The sequence below is a fragment of the Myotis yumanensis genome, unplaced genomic scaffold, assembly GCF_028538775.1.
Source record: "Myotis yumanensis isolate MYYU_CA2020_CCGP unplaced genomic scaffold, mMyoYum1.0.hap1 SCAF_10, whole genome shotgun sequence".
Classification (NCBI taxonomy): domain Eukaryota; kingdom Metazoa; phylum Chordata; class Mammalia; order Chiroptera; family Vespertilionidae; genus Myotis; species Myotis yumanensis.
Genome location: NW_027223761.1, coordinates 30,892,226 through 30,910,574, shown reverse-complemented (window position 1 = coordinate 30,910,574; position 18,349 = coordinate 30,892,226). Strand labels below are relative to the sequence as shown.

The 18,349-nt window shown below is 43.6% G+C and overlaps 1 protein-coding gene and 1 pseudogene across 1 annotated transcript in view; one reads left to right on the top strand and one right to left on the bottom strand.

Annotated features, from left to right (window-relative positions):
• PIK3C2A (phosphatidylinositol-4-phosphate 3-kinase catalytic subunit type 2 alpha) overlaps positions 1-14,549 on the bottom strand; it is a 105,309-nt gene extending 90,760 nt beyond the window's left edge. Inside the window, exon 1 of the mRNA XM_070428233.1 lies at positions 14,438-14,549. The gene's annotated coding sequence lies outside the window, so the exon portion shown is untranslated. The remainder of the gene's footprint in view (positions 1-14,437) is intronic.
• On the top strand, positions 1,967-2,306 carry LOC139018363 (large ribosomal subunit protein eL33 pseudogene; annotated as a pseudogene).
• Positions 14,550-18,349: the final 3,800 nt, after the last annotated feature.

The following is an 18,349-nucleotide window of genomic DNA, read 5'->3' as shown; positions in this document are numbered from 1 at the left end:
GCGCCCCAACCCCCTGATTGGCCCTGCTCTGTGAGTGACAGGGGGCAGCGCTCCAACCCCCTGATTGGCCCTGCTCTGTGTGTGACAGGGGGTGGCGTCGCAACCTCCCCATCGACCCTGCCTTGAGTGTGACAGCGGGTGGTGCCCCAACCCCCCAATCGGCCCTACCCTGAGTGTGACTGAGGGTGGCATCGCAACCTCCCGATCCGCCCTGCTCTGTGCATGACGGGGCGGCGCCCCAACTCCCCAATTGGCCCTGCTCTGAGCCTGACCAGGGGCTGCACCTAGGGATTGGGCGTGCCTTCTGGCACCCGGGAGCAGGCCTAAGCCAGCAGGTCGTTATCTCCCGAGGGGTCCCAGACTGCGAGAGGGCACAGGCCTGGCTGGGGAACCCCCCTCCCCCGCCGAATGCACAAATTTTTGTGCACCGGGCCTCTAGTTTATAATAAAAGCCTAATATGCTAAGTGTCTAGTCGTCTGGTTGGCCGTTCAACCAAAGTATAATATGCTAATGATATGCTAAGGCTACTCAACCGCTCGCTATGACATGTACTGACCACCAGGGGGCAGGCGCTCTGAACAATAGGTTAACTTGCTGCTGGGTCCAAGTTAGGGTTGGACATGCCCTGGAGCCCTCCCACAGTCCCTCCCCAGCTGGCCAACCTCCCGTGTTCCTCCCCAGACCCTATCGTGCACCGGTGGGGTCCGTTGGCCTGGACTGCACCCTTTCACAATCTAGGACCCCTCAGGGGATGTTGGAGAGCCGGTTTCTGCCTGACGGCGGAATGACCAGTCACTATGATGTGCACTGACCCCGCAGGGGGCAGGCGCTCAATGCAGGAGCTGTCCCCTGGGGGGTCAGTGCACTTCCACAGGGGGAGCACCGCTCAGCCAGAAGTCAGGCTCACAGCTGGTGAGCACAGTGGCAGTGGTGGGAGCCTCTCCTGTCTCCGAGGCAGCAATAAGAATGTCCGACTGGCGGTTTAGGCCCACTCCCCCCAGGACGGACTGAGGGACCCCTCCCCCCGAGTGCACAAATTTCACGCACCAGGCCTCTAGTTTCACAATAAAACCACTCCCACATATTTTAAATACCACATTTTCATATCTATATTATGAAATGTGAAAAATAACAAAGAACACCTATATTATAAGTAGAACATGGATATTTTTTTTTAATTAAATATTTTATTGATTTTTTTACAGAGAGGAAGGGAAAGGGATAGAGAGTTAGAAACATCGATGAGAGAGAAACATCGATCAGCTGCCTCCTGCACACTCCCTATTGGGGATGTGCCCACAACCAAGGTACATGCCCTTGCCTGGAATCGAACCTGGGACCCTTTAGTCCACAGGCTGACACTCTATCCACTGAGCCAAACCGGTTAGGGCTAACGTGGGTATTTTTTACCTACATGTGGCAAATTATGTAAACACAAGTTCAACTTTTTAGTGATACCATATAAAAATACAATTAAGAGCTTTACTGTCCCTTTTCATTTGCCAATCTATAGGCTAAATTAAGGACACCACCCTTACTCATTAAGAGACAGAGAAAAGGATAAGTAAGACTGTAAAAGAAAACAAACTATAAAATACGGTTTCTCAAATTTTCACCATGTGTGAATTACTTAATGGGCATTGCACATAATATTATCAATTTATGTAAAAATATTCATTGCATTTTAAAACGCAAGTAAAACATTTAAAAATGAATAGTAAGATATTCCTATCAGTAAGAGATGATTGTACACTCTCACCATCCTATGTATATCCAGTAAATCTATCTTACTTCTTATTTGAATTAAATTAGAAAATACAAATTCAATTACAGTTTGTTAGGAAGGCAGCAATGTTTGGTGGTGGCTCTATCAGACAGTGATGGATATGTTCATAAAATCTTAGAGGCTCCTTTTTCCCCGCCATCTGGGAGCCTGGGGAGGCCTGCCAGGAACAGACTTCTACAATGACAAATAGGTCTAGAAGACTGTGGTCCAAGGCCATTTTTGCTGGCTGTAAGTGTGGTCTCTGGAACCTGAGGGAGCACACAGCTCTTCTTAAAACTGAAAGTATTTATGTTTGAAATGAAACTGAATTCTATCTAGACAAGAGATGTGTTTATGTGTACAAAGCAAAGAACAACACGGTGACTCCTCGTGACAAACCAAACAAAACCAGAGTGATCTGGGGAAGATAACTCATGCTCATGGAAACAGTGGCATGGTTCATGCTACATTCTGAAGAACCTTCCTGCTCAGGCTACAGGACACAGAATCTGTGTAATGCTGCACTCCTCAAGGATTTAAACTTATTAAAAAGTAAATTTTAAAAAATGTTCTCGTGTTTGTTTAAAAAAATATAGGCTCTACCTTGAAATATTTCTAAATCTGAGCATTCCTTCATTATATTCCAGTTACCTTCTTAAACCAACCATGATCTGTTGCCTGGATTATTGAAATAGCCTCATAGTCCGTCTCTGCCATCCCTCTATCTCCCACTTGTAGACTATTCTCAACACAGTAACCAGAGTAATTCTGAAACACCCAGATCTTTTTATGCAGCCCTTTGCTCAGAACTTTTAACAACTTCTATCTTTGCTCAGAGAAAAGGTAAAATCTTGACAATAGTCCATCAGACACTCTAATATCTGGCCCACCTATTACTTCTCTCCTGTTAACTCTCCTCTCTGCTACTGTCCCATCAGCCTCCTTGTTCCTCATTATGCATCTCATTTAGAGCTTTTGCTCTTCTATTCCCTCTGACTGATCTCCCCCTGGATAGCTGAATGGATCACTCTCTAACTTTCTTCAAGTTTTCATTGAGAAGGTGACTTCTGAGTCAAGTCCTCACTAACAACCTAGTTAAAACCATAACTTTCTCTAACTTCACTGCCTATGCACTTTCTTATATTCTCCTTAGATTTAGTACCATCCAGTATACTATATATTTTACTTATTTATAAGAGTCCCAGTGCACGAAATTCGTGCATGGGAGGGGGGGGTCCCTCATCCTGGCCTGCACCCTCTCCAATCTGGGACCCCTCAGGGGATGTCCAACTGCCTCTTGCAATCTGGGACCACTGGTTCCTAACCGTTTGCCTGCCTGCCTGCCCCTAACCCCTCTGCCTGCCTGTCTGCCCCTAACCCCTCTGCCTGCCTGCCTGATTGCCCCTAATCACCTCTGCCTGCCTGCCTGGTTGCCCCTAACTGCTCCCCTACTGGCCTGATCGCCCCTAACAGCTCCCCTGCTGGCCTGATTGCCCCTAATCACCTCTGCCTCGCCACAAAACCGGGACCCAGGATTTCCTCCTCCTGCTGGTCGCAGGCACCTGGGACCCAGGCTTCCCTCCCTCTGGCCGGCAGCAGACAGCCAGGACCCAGGCCAGCTTCGCCCAGGCCGGCTGCAGCCACAGGGGACTGTGGGTGGGTGGCTTCGCCCGGGCCGGCTGCAGCCGCAGGGGACCATAGGTGGGTGGCTTGTCCCTCTCCCGGGCTGCAGCCTGGCTGGTTCCCATTCCTCTTTCACGAGCTCAGTTGTGCCTGACTGGTCCCCATTTCTCTCTTGCGAGCTCATTTGTGCCTGACTGGTCCCCATTTCTCTCTCCCCAGTGTTGAGTATCTGAGCAGTTACAGCGTGATGGCGTGAGGGTATGACGACTATTTGCATATTAGCTCTTTATTATATAAGATTTTATTGTCTAGCTTTCCCCTCTAGACTGTAAATTTCATGAAGCTCGGATTTATCTGTTGGGTTCACTCCTATAACTCAAGCACCGAGAACAGTCCTGAAACAAGCAAGCTTTCATTCAGATGTTTATTAAATCAATATATGAAATTAACTCTAATATGGACCAGATTAGGAAGCAACTATTCACTGTAGAGTATCTTTGGTAATCTGTAAGATACTTAAAGCACACAAAAATATCATACTTAAAGTGAGTATTTTAACCTACAATATTTTTAATCTACTCTTGTTGCATTCGTTTTCATTTCAAGTATTTGGGAGTCATCTTACCTATGTCAAATAATAAACCATTAATTTCTTTCTCTGAGAGAAGAAAATCATTGTGAATAGTCTCAGAATTGGTTTTCAGAGACACATTGTCCTTTTTAGTCAGATCAAAACACTATTTTGAAATACTTGTGGGAAATACAGTTCAAGTCTGCTGCTTGACAAGAAATACTGGGCCTTGGGCTCAACAGAGCAATTTGGCTATGAAGACATGAATGTAGTTGAGACTACCTTGGGAGAATGTGTAGAATGAAGAGAGAGAAAGAGATAAGGAAGAAATCATGAGGAAACTAAAGATCAGAGAACAATAACTGATAGGTATGAAGACTGGTATCAGAGAAATGAGGGAACAGAGTGTCCTAAGAAGAAAGCAATCAGTATTGTCAGAAACTACAGGGAGGTGACATAAGATGAGGACTGAAAAATATTTAGATCTAAGTGCACATTTGTGATTATTTAGTTTTATTGGGATATAATTCACTTATATAATTCACTCATTTAAAGAATGCAATTCAGTTGTTTTTAGTATATTCAGAGTTGTGAATCATAACCACAACCAAATTTCAAAACATTTCTATCATCTCCAAAGAAATTTATTAGCAGTCACTCCTCACCCCCCCCCCCCCCACGACAATCATTAGTGATTTTCGAAGAGAGCAGTTTATACAAGTGTGGAAAAATGAAAAATAGTAAGGAATTACAAATAACAAGGGCATATTATCCTTAAGAGGACTAGGAGAGACAGGTAGAGTGGAAGTGTCAGGAATGGCTATTTAAAGTGGGAAATGCCCAGCTGGTGTGGCTCAGAGGTTGAGTGTCCACCTATGAACCAGGAGGTCATGGTTCAATTCCCAGTCAGGGCACATACCCAGGTTACAGGCTTGATCCCCAGTGTGGGGTGCGCAGGAGGCTGCTGATCGATGACTATCTCTTATTGATGCTTCTATATCTCTCTCCCTCTCCCTTCCACTCTGAAATCAATAAAAATATCCTATCTAATAATAGACAAACATGGTAAGTGACCGTACCTTCGCTATGCCTCCCATTGGCTAATCAGTGCAATATGCAAATTAACAGCCAACAAAGATGGCGGTTAATTTGCATACGTAGGCTCCAAGTGACGGAGGGAAGATTGAAGGCGAGCTGGAGCCGCAAAGACGGAAGACTGAAGGCGGCTCCGGCCAGAGCTGCAAAAACGGAAGACTGAAGGCGGCTCCGGCTGGAGATGCGAAGACGGAAGACTGAAGGCAGCTCCGGCCGGAGCGAAGGCCTGGGTCCCGGGTGCCAGAGGAAAACCTGTGCTGGCAGCCAGGAGAAGGGAAGGCCTATTGCACGAATCTCTTCGTGCAACAGGCCTCTAGTTTTAAATAAAGAAAGAAAGTGGGAAAGGACTTCAACATATGGTAGGTTGAAGAGAAGAATTCAGGGAACAAAGACTAAAAGGTACAAGAGCTAGAAGATAAATACTAGTCAGATTCTTGGTTTGGTGAATAACAGAATCAGAAGCACAGATGAAAGCACTTGCAAAGGAAGAGATACCTTAGGAGACTGAAGTGATAAAGGTAAGAAAACAATGGATGACTGGCAGTGGGGAAAAGCCAATGGTGGAAAGTATATTTACTTCTCATTACCTAAACTTTAATAGACTTTCAAATATTTCATCACTGGCAAGCTTTATTATATTAAAACAAAAGTGATAAGTATGCAATAGCAGGATTTTCTCTATTAGGCAAAAAATGAAATTGGAGCCATAAGTTGGACATAAGAAGAGGCTTCCCAGTTTCTTCACAAGAAAAATGGATGAGCTTAGCCTGGCTCCTGCATTCTTTAATCTCAATACCACACATAAAATTATGCTTTGCCCAAGTACTACAAACAATTAATAAAGCTTGATTCTCCCATTTTGACAAAAAGCAATAGCTACACTGTTGTCGAATTAGCATTGATAGTCATTATACTTACTACCTTCATACTTTAGAAGCAACATTCCACACATAAAAGATTCATAACCAGGGCATTCATCCAGAATAACTTTCTATATCTACACATGTGTACAACTGTATATGTTTGGGAGGGAGATACAGTCACAGCAAGAGGTTCCTGTTGAAAGACATTTTACTGACAAAGTAGTTTTCATTCTAACTCAGCATCCCAACAGTAGTACTGCTTTGTGGAGATAATTGCTGAACTTTGGACTACTTTATTGTTCATTCATTTAACATGAATAATTAAATACAGTCTAACATCACCCAATTCCAACATGACAAGTAACAGAAACCTTTTGTGCTAAGTCCTATGGTATGTACTTCCATTCCAACTTGAATTAAGATAGGAAAAAAATAAAACTGAGTAGCAAATGAGAACCCCCAAATGGGGAATAATAATAATAATGAAAAACTGATATGAACACTGGAATTTTGCCCCCAAACTCCATTAATTTCTATGGCTAACAAAATCTTGATTTCACATGAAACCAATTGCATGAAATTGCTAGTTTCGAAGAACAGTGATAAGAGGAGAAAATGATGGACCCAAGCTCAAATATCACACCTCCCTCTGTGTAATCTTATGCAAGCTACTTTATCTGCCTTTGTCTTAGTTTTCACAGCTGTAAACACAGATCACATGTCATAGTGTTGTGTGGTTAAATAAAATTATATATATAATGCCTAGTACATAACAGAATTAAAAAAAACATCTGTCAAGCCCTGGCCAGTATTTCTCAGTGGATAGAGCGTTGGCCCCAGCACTGAAGGGCCTGAAGGGTGGCAGGTTCGATCCCAGACCCTGGTCGAGCCTGGTTGGGGTGTGCACAGGCAGGATGCAACAAATTGATCTCTCTCTCTCTCTCTCTCTCTCTCTCTCCTCCCAGCCCCGGCCCCCCTCCCTGCTTCCCTCCCTTCTACTCTCTCTAAAAAGTCAATGGAAAAAATATCCTTAGGTAAAAGGATTAACAAAAATAGTAATAATTATAACATCAGTCCAATTATTGGTCCTATCATTATAAACAGCAGCTTACTGCTAATAAGCATATGAAAAGATGCTCAACATCATTATTTATTAGGGAAATGCAAATCAAAACCACCAGATATCACTTCACGCCTTATAGAATAGCTATAATTTAAAATACAAAGACGAAAGAAAATAACAAGTGTTGACAAGGATGTAGAGAAATTTGAACATCATACTTTGCTGATGGGAATGTAAAATGGTACAGTCATTTTGGAAAACACTTTTACGTTTCCTCAAAAAATTAAACAGAATTACCATATGACCGCTCCTAAATATACACCCAAAAGAATGAAAAAACAGGGACTTATAGAGAACATTTGAGACCTTGCTCCCCAGCATATTTCATCAATTTAACTCAAATAAACTCATAAAAAAATCAAAAACAACAAAAAAACAGGTATTATATACCTGTACACAAATGAACAACAGCATTATTCACAATAGCTAAAAGATGCCTACAACCCAAGTATCCATCAAGAAAAGGATATACAAAATGTGGTATATTACATACAATGGAATATTTATTTGACCATTAAAAGAAATAAAGTTCTGCCCTGGCCAGGTGACTCAGTTGGTTGGAGCATCATCCCATACACCAAAAGGTTGCAGGTTCAATTCCTGGTCAGGGCTCATACCTAGGTTACAGGATTGATCCCCAGTTGGGGCGCATATGAGAGGTAACTGATCAATGTTTCTCTCTCACATGAATGTTTTTTCTCTCTCTCTCTTTGAAAGTCAATTTAAAAAAAGGCAAGTGAGGATTTTAAAAAAAGAGAGAATAACATTTTGAAACATGTACAACATGTACAAAAACATTATATAAAGTTAAATAAGCCAGACACAAAAGGACAAACATTTCATGATTCTACCTATATGAAATATCTAGAACGGGTAAATTCATAGAGACAGTACATTAGCAGTTACTAAGAGCTGGAAAAAGGGGAAATGGGTAGTTACAGCTAAGTGGTTACAGAGTTTCTGTGTGCGGTGAAAATTTTTTGGAAATAGACAGTGGTGAAAGTTGCATAAATATAATTAATGTCACTGAATAGTACACTTAAAAATGGTTAAAACCTGACCAGAGAGGTCAGTTGGTTAGAGCGCTGTCCCAACATGCCAAGGTTGTGGGTTTGATCCCTGGTTGGGGTATATACAAGAATCAACCAATGAATGCATAAAAAAGTGGAACAACAAAAACTGACATTTCTCTGTCTCCCTTCCTCTCTCTCTCTCAAATCAATACTTTAAAAAAAAAAAATGGTTAAAATAACAAATTTTATGTTACAGAATTTAAAAAAGTCATCTTGACAGAAACCTTCACACAATTTTCCATCTTCAAAAAACTTAATTCTAGAATCATATCTTTGACAATTAGCAAACATCAATAGTTTACAAACATAAAAAAAAATAGGGGAAACCAGATCGCTGTACAATTTTAATTTTTCTGTTATCTAAAACTGTTCTAAAAATTTATTTAATTTTTTAAGACAGCTATTGAATCTCAAAATTATTATGCTAAGTGAAAGAAGCCAGACTCAAAAGGCTGTATGTATACTGTATGATGCCAATTTATATAACATTGCGGAAAAGCAAAATTATAGGAATAACAAGAACAAAAATCAGTTGTTGCCAGAGACTGGAGGGTGAGTGGAGGGGACTGATTACAAAGAGTCATAAGGACACTTTTTGGAGTAATGGAAATATCCAATATCTTAATTGTGGTGGTAGTAGTTACACAATGTTGCTATTTATCACAATGTATAGAGCTGTATACCTAGAATGGATGAATATTATTATAAGTAAATTATATCTCAATAAATGATTTTTTAAAGACGTCAACAGTTATGTTGTCATGTCATGCATTGCAATACAGGCAGAATTCCGGTCTGATAAGTGTCATCATGAGGTTTAGTCAAATAAAAACAGGCTATGAAACGCTGAGCCAAAGAGCACCTTTTCCCAACTCAGCACTGTGATCTAAAACAAAAATACACACACTAAACTAAAAAGAGGAGTCAGAACAGTTATAAATTACATTAGAAACACATATAAAGTAACTTAATAGATCAATGTGGCTATGGCAACTCATAGCAATATGGTTTTGTTGATAGGTTTAATTAGATCTCCTTTAGTGCTTATCTTGGGGGGAAAATACAGGCTTCACATAATTACCAAAACTTCAAATAGAACATTTTAAAAAGTGTTTTATTGTCCCCTAATTAGACAGGTATTTTCCTAAGTCTACCTATCTCTCCCATCAACATCCAGGTTTTCCCCCCCACCTCACCAGAAGGTAAGTACCTGCACTGATTTCTATTGTTTCCTCTCATCTTCTGCACCGTTTTATCTTGAAAGAGGATTTTTGTCTTTGCTTTTTCCTCTCATTCCACAGCAGAACTATAACAATACTTAATCTCTTCCTGCTTCTTCTGTTATTTTCTGAAGGCAAACTGCCAATTTCTGTTTTTATAGGAAAACACTTTTTTTAAAGAGCCTGCTTCAGTACTGCAAAATATAAACCAATTTTCTTAACTCTGCTATTCCTTTCTCATAATCAAATTCCTTATCAAATCCCTACTCGTTTCACAATAGGAACAAGCATTACGCTGCTGCTCATTTATAGTCACTGACCTCTCCTTCAGTCCTCTTAACCATGTCTTCCATACTACTCAAGCCACGAGTTCATAGCCTGTGCTAAGATTTCCCTAATCATCCAGATAATATAAAATTTTGCCATTGGCCTCTAAATTCTTTATAGCAGATGTCTATTTATTCTCATCTCTTACCTCACCTATGTCCTGTCCTTATCTTTTCAAATAAAGCTTGCAAACCTTTCCTTATTTATTTTCTCTTATCTAAATTTCCCCCCAAATTGTTCTCTGTACACTGAAATAACTCTGTCCTTGACACCTCATCACCTTTTCCTACACCAACCTTGTAGGACCTAAATTCTTGCCAGAGCAAGCATGGCTCAGTGGTTGAGCCTCAACCTAAAAATCAGGGGGTCACAGTTCCATTCCTGGTCAGGGCACATGCCTGGACTGCAGGCTCAAGGCAGCTAATCAATTATTGTCTCCCATCATTTATGTTTTTCTTAAAAACATATTTTATTGATTTTTTTACAGATAGGAAGGGAGAGGGATAGTTAGAAACATCGATGAGAGAGAAACATTGATCAGCTGCCTCCTGCACACCCCCCACTGGGGTCATGCCCGCAACCAAGGTACATGCCCTTGACCGGAATCGAACCTGGGACCCTTCATTCCGCAGGCCGATGCTCTATCCACTGAGCCAAACTGGTTAGGGCTCATCATTGATGTTTTTATCTCTCTCCCTTCCTCTCTGAAATCAATAAAAATATATTTTAAAAAAAGATCTAAGTTCTTTATTCAAAAATCTTGCCTCGTTAACTCTCATCTTTTTAAAAAGTACCTATACTATTTCTTTACAGCTTTTATTTCCCATTAACAAGTTTTTATAACTACTTGTAGATGGTCTTTTCCTAAGTGGAATATGAACTCTCAAAAGGTAGGAAGTACCCATTATTTTATACTAGTACATATTCCAAAATCTGGTAAGTGCTATGCATCTAAACAATGAAGTACTATATGAAGAGATGCACTGAAAAAATACTAGGCTTAGCATTGTAAGACAATGTTCAAGCAGTGCCTCTAATGTATTATGCTAAACAGTCACAACCTCACTGGGCCTCATTTTCCTCTTCAAGAAAATGAGAAAAAAGCCCAGCCGGTGTAGCTCAGTGGTTGAGTGTCGACCTATGAACCAGGAGGTCATGGTTCAACTCCTGGTCAGGGCACTGCCCAGGTTGCAGGCTTGATCCCCAATAGGGGGTATGCAGGAGACAGCCAATTAATGATTCTCTCTCATCATCGACGTTTCTATCTCCCTCTCCCTCTCTTTTCCTCTCTGAAATCAATAAAAATAAAAAATAATTGTAAAAAAAAGATTTGCCTTGTTTACTCACAGAAAATAAAGTCTGTGAAGGTGAAAAGCATCAGCTAAGTTATAATCAGCAATCAATACAAATACAAGGATATTATTTACTTTATCACTGTTAGTCATAGGCACTTGTTTTAACACAAGGCTCTGGTGTTTTGTTTTTTTTTAAACCAAACTCAATGATTAGCAAATTATGTATATCAACATTGTACATTATTCACATAAATAATTGAACTGTTGTACTATAATACTAACAAAGACATATACTTAAGAGTAAGGATGCTAATTATATAGTATCTTACGTAAATGCATTCTCAAGGTTAAAAGATAAATACTTGTTGCTAAACCTTCAAATCATTTAAAATCAAGAATGTTTAAAAATCCCACTCCCTTTTATAAACAAATACCTGAACTTAAAATTTTAAGACATATAGAAGGTAGTTTGGTTTTTTTTTAAATATGTGGGTGTTTTTTAATTGATTTTAGAGAGAGATGAAGGGAGAGGGATAGAGAAATAGAAACATCCATGAGAGAGAAACATCTATTAGCTGTCTCCTTTAAGCCCCCTACTGGGGATGGAGCCTGCAATCTAGGAATGTGCCTTGATTGGGAATCAAACCCAGTGACCTCCTGGTTCATGGCTCAACCACTGCGCCACACTAGCTGGGCTAAAAGGACGTTTTAAATTACATAAATCTGCTTAACTGCCTAAAATGTCCAAGTGTACTCTCCCATTGTACTTTGGATCCATCACATGTTGTAAAGAATAGATACAAAATATAAAGGCACAAAATAAAGACATCAAAAATGTTACTCCACCACAGAGATAAGGTCAACAGTTTCTTCTAGTTCCAACCATAACCCTATGAACAACCTGAAAGACACTCCACAGCAATATCATTTCCAAATATGACCATAATTCCAATAAAAAGAGCATCATGGATGAATACTATAAAAACGATTAGAAATTAGAAATGACTTTCACATTTTCCTTTTCAAGCAGGAATCTAAGATAGAAAAGCAGAATTTTTATACTTTAGATGCACTGTCCAATATGGTAGCTACTAACCATGTGCACCTATTGAGTGTTTGAAATGTAGGTAGTCCGAAGTGAAATGTGTTGTAAGTGTAAAATGTACGCTTACAAAGAATGCACTCATTCCCTTTCCATCTCCCAGTCAGGTGATCACATCCTTTTCAGTACTACTTGGATCTACTACTGTCCTTAAAACCAAAGTGTTATAATTGTGTGTTAGTCTCCCCCAGATAAACTAGAGAACTTTAGAACAAGCACTGTCTCATTCATTTTTCTATCCCTGGAACCACTGGAGTGCCAGGCACCCTTACTGGGCCCGTGTAAACAATAAGATCTTTCAGAGGGTAAAGTTTTAGCCCTACTGAGGTGCAACTAACAACTCAAATCATGTACTATATAAATGCACAGCACTAACACATTCACCTTTATCACTTACCTGCCTTAAATTCTTTTTAGAATATGGCAAATATATAATAAAATGGTTAATTTATGTTATCAAAGCAATACAAGTTATAAAGCATTAAAAAAATGCTTTGCACTACTGCTCTGAAAAGTTTGGTCTGATGCTCTGATAAGAAGTCTGAGCTCTTGGGAAATCCAACACCCTCATTAGGTATAAGTTCGCTTACTGAATGAGCTTACTAAGTAAGAATATTGTGCAAGATGAAAGATTCCTAGATATGGGAACTGATGCAGCCATCTTCAATTAATTTAAAATTTTGGAACCACTCATGGCTGAAGGAGAAACAATCATATGTTAATATACAGCTAATTACATAATAGTTTCTAAAATTCCTAAATGCAAGCATGCCAACTTTCGTATTCTATAAAACAGAAAAAAAACAAACTGTGAAACTTACGGGTGAAAACATTAAAATACATTGCTTGCCAAGAAAAATGGCAATCCACGTGCAAGCAAATAGCAACAGAGATTTTCATCAGAAAAAAAAACTGCTTTATAATCTGTTAATCTAGGCAAAAATAACTTGTGGAAGCTCTGTATGCGGCTTTGTACCGACATAAAAAAATCACTTCTGAATGAAGTTTGAGCTAAATAATAAAATTTCTATTTTCATTCAGTCCTCATGCCTTTCGGTACTCGATGACCGCAACTAAGGCGCTTCGGTCTGACCTGCCCACCGGGAACAGGAGCGCCCACCCCAACCGCGGCAGCGCTGCTCAGGCTCCTCGGGAGGCTCGGCCACCAGCCAAGGAGGCAAAGGTACAAAGTCTGTCCTGGAACCGGTGTCCCCGGGCCTCCTGACGTGCGGTCTTCCCCCCTTTCAACGGCCTTCGACGCTCTCCTAATAGCTTTCTTTTGTCTAAATCTCGTCTCACCTATGGCTTCGATGCGCCCAATATGTTAAAAAAAAAAAAAAAAAAAAAGCAAAAATAAAAAAATCTTCCCAAATGCCTGACACCACCTGGAAGGACTTCAGGCTCTCTCTTTAATAGGTACTCCTGTTCAAAGAGGAAGGAGGCCTCTTTCCTTACACTCAACACCCACGGTTAAAAATAAAAATATAATTACAACCTCAACTTCTATCAGGAGACTGTAGGGAAAGAACTACTACAGAGCCTTCCACGTCCTTTATCGCCAGACTCCCCTCCTCACTTCGCGTTTCTCCTCCCTCGTTTCCCCTCTCCAACCCTGCTCCCCGCTCCCGAACAGAATTCCGCAGCCCGAGAAGCTCGTCCTTGGAGCCAGACCACTTAAGTGAGGAAAATAAGTATCGGCTGCTTTTCTCTTCAATTATTTATTGTTCCTCCGCCACTCAGGAAGTTAATCTGACCGCCCTCCCAGAAAGATGATGCGCGCAATACACACTGAAATAAACAGTCTTCCCCCAAGCAAGTGGATTCGCGGCAAAAAAAAAAAAAAAAAAAAAAAAAAAAGGCAACCCCGGGGAAGTGGGATGAAAAAAGGATCATTAGCCCCCAAAGCCCGAGGTGGGAGGGACAACAAGGTGGAAAGGGGGTGAGGGGAGAGAACCTAAGCGAGAAGGGGAATACACACTCGCCAGACCCAACAACTTCACGTTTCGTCAAGAAAACCACCGGCCAGAGAGACGCCAGCCCGGTCCCCAGGGACAAGGGGGTGGCCTTTCCTTCCCCTTGGGGGCTGAACGAACTCCCAGCCCCCCGCCCCAGTTCCCGATCGGAGGGCCTGGTAGGGGCGCAGGCCCCTCGCACCTCCGGCGGGGCAGTCGGCAATGGCCTGGGTGGAAGCCAGGCCCGGAGGGAGGTGAGTCGGGCTGGGGCAGCGTCAAGAGGACGGGATGGAGGGTCAGAGGCGGGCACCCGCGGGACTGGCGGCCGCGGCAGGGACCCTTCCATCCCGGAATCCCCGGGGCCCCTCGCCGCCCTTGCGGAGCTGGGTTCCCGGGACCAGCCCCCGCCGCACCCGCGGCTCCTCACCTCACGCTGCCTGAGCCTCCGTTTCCACCACAACCCGAGCCGCAGCCGCCGCCACTGTCCGAGCCATTTTCCGCTCAGCTGCCTCAGCGGCCGCGGAAAGCTTCGGCGGACTCCGCGGCCAGCCAAGCATAAACGTCACTTCCGGTTTGGGAAGCACCGCCTTCCGCGCCCAGGCTGCTTGCGCATTGGCTGGTCGGACGGCCTACCTGAGGCAGCGGGGCGGGGCTTGGGCGCGTCCTGCGAGGTGCCAGCTGGGATGGTGGGTGCCAGGGTCTGGCTTTCCACCCGGGAATGTCGGGCGAGCGCTGGGCGCCTCGCACCTCAGCTCCAGACGAGGGGAGTGGGGCCTCCGTGGACTCCGGCCGGGCCTCCAAAGCCCCGCCAACCGCTGACGTGCTCCGTCGTTTCCGTGGCCTCTCGGGGACTTCGCGCTCGCCCCCGTCCGGGCTGCGGCTCCCAGATTCGCGGTCTCCGCCCCAGGCCGCGCCGAGATTCGTTTGTGATTGGAAGACTGGAAGGAACAGACGAGATACAAAAACCCTTCACACCGGCCAGCATTTACCGATTCCTCCCGGCGGAGCGGTGCTGTGGGGTGTGAGGTTAGGGACCCATCGGGTGGCTGTAGAAAGCGCCTCCAGAAGCGCTCATTTAACCCTCACAACAGCTCGGTAAAAAGATAGCCCAGAAGTCCCAGCCAGTCGTTTCTTTTCTACGAAACAAACTATCTTCACATACAAGCTCCACAATACCTTTCTCATGGTCGCTGAATGAGAGCATGCGTCTAAAGCGGTTTGTCCTCAAATGTTAGATTTTAAAAAATTACATAATCATGTCAAGCAGGTAGGAAAATTATCCACATTTACCGATGATGAGGCTGGGAACACGATTCAAATTGGGTACTAACTCCAATCCGTAGCATTTTACAAAAGATTTCCCTTAAACAGCAAGAGAAGGGGGTTGGCTCCTTCCAGATACAATCGAATGTGGTACAGTGATTTGAGCTGCAATTCTGTTTTAAAAAAACTTTTTTCCCCTGAATTTGTGAGAAGTCTAAGTAGAAGCGTATCTCCAACACATAATGGGAAAGAAATCTAATATTTTTTTCTTTTTTGAGGGGAGGACGGGGTGGGGGAGGGGGGGTCGAGAGGATTTGAAGATTTGAAGTGGATGAAGTTCTCTACTTGCTGTAATAAATGTGCCTACACGTCCCAGGAGATGAGACTGGATAGAGTTGTTATTCTGTGAAAAGTTTAGAAGCAACTGGCTACCAACTCTAGTCCAACCACCCTTCCTATTCCCAACTTTCCAACCCCCTCCAGGCACACATACTTCCAATCAGGCTTTACACACCCTAGAAGAATGTCCCTTAGGAATTCCCTTAGTTTCACAGCATTGTTCTACTTTATCTTCTCATCAAAGGAGGAATTTTGAGAATTGGCAGCTCTTTCATAAAATTAAAAGGAGAGGGGAAACCCCATTTATCTTGGGGCTGGTATTCTAGCTCTGCTCCAGAACAGACTGTACCTTCAGAAAAGAAGGAAGAGGCTTTGAGAGAACACTGTATCTTGGGGGAAGATTAACTTTGACTTACTTGTATTTTTCTTAGGAGAAATATTTTCCCTGGGTTCCAGAGGACTCTTGCTTGAGTGAGTTCCTTGTTGCAGTTCTACCTTCATTATTTTCTTACTAGAGGCCCGGTGCATGAAATTCGTGCATGGGGGGGGGGGGGGGAGATCCCCTCAGCCCAGCCTGCACCGTCTCCAATCCAGGACCCTTTGGGGGATGTCTGAATGCCTGGTCACCTCTAACTGTCCCCCTTCGGGCCTGGTCGCCCCTCACTGCCCCCCTGCTGACCTGGTTGCCCACAACCGCCCCCCCCCCCCCCCCGCCTGCCTGGTCACCTACAACTGCCCCCCCCCCCCCCCCGCCAGCCTGGTCGCCCCTCATTGCCCCACCCGTGCCAGCCTGGTTGCCCTTCACTGCTCCCCCCTCCCCCCCCCACCCCCCCCCCCCCCCGCTGGCCTGGTTGCCCCATGCAGCCTGCTGTTCGGTTGTTGTGTGAGGGCGTCCTGACAAATTTGCATATTCCTCCATTATTAGTATAGACTAGAGGCCTGATGCATGAAGTTCGTGCAAGAGTAGGCCTTCCTTCCCCTGGCTGCTGGCACTGGCTTCCCTCTGGCACCTGGAACCCAGGCTTCCCACCTAGCCCTGGCTTCGTCCAGAAGGTCGTCCGGAAGGACATCTGGTCTAATTAACATATTACACTTTTATTATTATAGATGGTTCTTGAATGGTCAGTGCTTAGTAGGCTCTGATCGATCAGAAGAGTCCCAATAAGAAGAGGAAGACCTTCTACCATGTGAGGATACAAGGCTATGTCCCAGTATAACCGGAAACCAAGGGGTCTGAGCTGCCTGTCACTGCTTGAGCCAATTAAGCAGAGATGGGTTGAATCATATATGAGCATTTATTCCAATAATGCCGACAGTATGGGAGAGCAGCAGGTCATCCACAAAAATCTGTTCTGCCCCTCCCTATAAGCCAGCTGCTTATATGGGTAGAAGAGCAAAGATTACATGGGAAAGTAAGAATTACAGGCATGGGAAAATGGGCAAGGTATAATGGTTACAGGTTACAGGCAATGCAGTGTGCGGAGTGGGGTCGCAGAGGGTGGGTGCCTCTGGGATTAGATTGTTTCAGCCAAATACCCAACCCCACAAGATCCATTCCAATAGAGTGTCTTTTTGGATTGAGTCACCAGCACCCATCCTTGAACAACTTAAGCATATTATAGGCAAAGTTACACCAGGCAAAAAAAACACCCTAATGTACAATAGTTACAAGTGCACACAACAGACACACAACCATTTGTGGCTTACCATGCACAGCCAGACCTTACCGTGCACAGCCAGACAGTGTTGTCTCAACTCTAAGCAGATCAGGCTCAGGTGTGGGGCCAAGGCAAGGACCTTGAGAGGCTGCTTGCAACCAGGAGCTGATCAGGCTCACCAGACTGGGGGTGGAGTGGGGTGGAGGGTGGTAACTGACAACTGACTTCCCCCGTTACAGAGTTACAGAACTCTCAACTTAGGTTTTAGGTGAGATGACGGAGATTGCTGAAGATGTGGTTGGGACTTAAAACAGGAAAATTCCTGGCAGTGGTTAAGGAGTCCATGCCTCAGCTCTGGGGAACCCCAGTGCAGGCAGCAAGAGGACTCCCCACTTGTGTCCCATCAGAGTCGCCAGATGATGTAATAAGACAACCAAGAGGTCCGGGCTGCCTGTCACTGCTTGAGCCAATTAAGCAGAGACAGGATTGAATCATATATGAGCGTTTATTCCAATAATGCTGGCAGTATGGGAGAGCCGCAGGTCATCCACAAAAACCTGCTCTGTCCCTCCCCATAAGCCAGTTGCTTATATGGGATAGAAGGTCAAAGATTACTTGGGAAAGTAAGAATTACAGGCATAGGAAAGTAGGCATGGTATAATCTTTATAGGTTACAGGCAGTGCAGCTGGGAAGGTTGCAGAGGGAGAGCACCTCTGCTCCCCCCCCCCCCCCCCACCGCCACCACCAGATTATAGGCCATAGGGGCTGGGGGTTGCAAAGGACATGCTCGGGGGTTCCTCTGGGACTAGATTGTTTCAGCCACAAGGTTGTAAATCTTTCCATAATGGTAGGCAGTTCTCGGGAAAGGAGATTGCACTGCATTCCAATGTTAGCTCCCATGTCCCAGGGCATACAACTCTCGGCCAGGTTAGAATATGCTTTTTCTAATCAGAACAGAAAAATCACAGTTAACAGAGCATGATTCATATTTCTTATAATTGTAGCTATTCTATTCTGCCCCTAACACTAGATCTGTAAGAGGACCCTCGCCCAACCATGCTGGCACTCATCAGATTTC